This window comes from Mustela lutreola, chromosome 6 (genome assembly GCF_030435805.1).
Source record: "Mustela lutreola isolate mMusLut2 chromosome 6, mMusLut2.pri, whole genome shotgun sequence".
Taxonomy (NCBI): domain Eukaryota; kingdom Metazoa; phylum Chordata; class Mammalia; order Carnivora; family Mustelidae; genus Mustela; species Mustela lutreola.
Genome location: NC_081295.1, coordinates 23,950,199 through 23,952,251, shown reverse-complemented (window position 1 = coordinate 23,952,251; position 2,053 = coordinate 23,950,199). Strand labels below are relative to the sequence as shown.

The window sequence follows — 2,053 nt, the reverse complement described above, 5'->3', positions numbered from 1 at the left end:
GACAACAATCAACTAATTGAAACCAATCCAGACCTGGTATAGATGTTGGAATTAGCAGACAGTATTAAAATGGTATTTTCCATATATTCAAAATGTTAAGTAGAAACAAGGAAGATTTTTTTTTTTCACCAGCTGCTGCAAAAGGCTTTGTTGTTTCCATTTGGCCCATGGCTTGGGAGAGGGCTCCAGGGTGGTTAAAAATGCCTGGTAGCTGCAGAGAGGCTCAGGCAGAAGCGCTGGCACCAGCGAGATGCCTGAGTGTTCCCTCAAAGGCTGCTGTGCTCCAGAGGCTCTTAGTTGTGCTTGAGGGAGAGCCTTTCAAAAAGATACTCATCCAGCCCAGCCTGGGGGACAGCCACACAGCAAAGGTTAGACAGGAGGTTGTCCATCTTCTTGTCCAATTTCACTTCCTCACCCAGGAAGTCGTTTTCTAAGAGGTCAGAGAGATGGGGTTCTGTGTTGGCAGAGCCCAGAGCATGCAGCTCTAAAAGGGCCTGGTTCAGGTTCTTCTCCAGAACCAGGGCAGCTTCCATGACATCCAGGGTTTTACCCAACTCATCTTAGGATAGCTTCTGTACATCCTGGAAGAGGGCACTGCCACCACCACCATTTTGCATCTTCAAGAGATGCTCAGTGTCCTCTTGCTTCTCCTCAGCCAACTTGTAGAAGAAGGGGCCTGTGCCCTCCAGAGCCACATCTTCACAGTTGAAATAGAAGCCCAGAGAGAGGTAAGTATAGGAGGTACACACATGCACATTGACCAGGTGGCTGACAGCAGCCTCCACCTCAGTGGAATAATTCTGACAAATCTGGGAGCTCATGGTTGATCTGTAATAAGAAGCTAAGCTCAATATAGGAATATTGGCTGGACCTGGAGGCAGACGGTGGCTGAAAAGATGGCTCCAAAAGTTGCAACTAGAAAAAAGTTTGGAGGGTGTCTGGAGGCTGGTGGAAGGAGCATTCCTGGATCTGTTCCATCCAAATACTGTTGAAGCAAGAGACAGATCCCCGGGACTGCTGGGTGCACTGCCAGAAAATATTTTTTAAAACACATATCTAGAGATTAAACCTATACTGTCTGAGCTAAAATATATGCTGGATGAGATAATAGCAAATTCAACTTTGCAAATTAGTGAGCTTGAAGAAAATATTCAAAATGAAATACAGAGAAAAAAGAAATGTAAAATTAAACAGTGCCTCAGTGATCTGTGGGACAACTCAAAGCAGCTTTGTATACATATATTATTATTACATTAATATAATAATATAATATAGACATATTTACATAATATGAATATATTATATTTATATTACATATTGATATGATGATTAACATATAACAATTTGAGCCTCCAAAAAAAGGGAAGGGGAACAGAAAAACATGTGGAGAAATAATGGCTGAAAACTTTTCAAAAATTTGTTGAAAACTATGAACTCAGGTCCAAGGAATTTATAAACCCCAAGCACAGGAAACATGAAAAAAACTACTCTAAGGCACATCATAATCAAATTGCTTTCAATACCTTAGAAGCAGGAAAGAAAAAAATACACATTATATATAGAGAGGAACAATTAAAATGAGAACAGACTTTTCATTGGTGGAACAACACTTTAAAAAAGCAAAAACCTGTCAGCCCACAATTCTATACCCAGCAAAAAATCTTTCAGAAAACAAAACAAAATAAAATGCTTTTAGATCGAGAAAAGCTGAAAGAATTCATCACCAGAAGGACTGCATGGTAGAGGACCCTTTACTCTAGAACTAAGTTAAGCCTGATACAAGAGCAAGTGCTTTATCTAATATGAGGCCTCTATTCTGGCTGGCAGAAATGCAAACTACTCTCATCCTGCATGAACTTTGAGCATTTTATTATCCTACTGTTTTTAGAGTGGTTTATTTCCAGGCCTTGGGGAGTTTTCTCTCAGATCAGTACTCAGCCAAAGACTCAAAGAAACTCCTGTGTAGCTCTCTGGAGTTCACCTCCCTTGACTTTTGTATTCTACACCTCAAATTCTCCAAACTCGGATCTCTGCCTTTCAACTCAGCAAGATC

The 2,053-nt window shown here is 40.8% G+C and overlaps 1 pseudogene; it reads right to left on the bottom strand.

The window, feature by feature from the left end:
- Nucleotides 1-293: 293 nt before the first annotated feature.
- On the bottom strand, nucleotides 294-821 carry LOC131833103 (ferritin light chain-like; annotated as a pseudogene).
- Nucleotides 822-2,053: the final 1,232 nt, after the last annotated feature.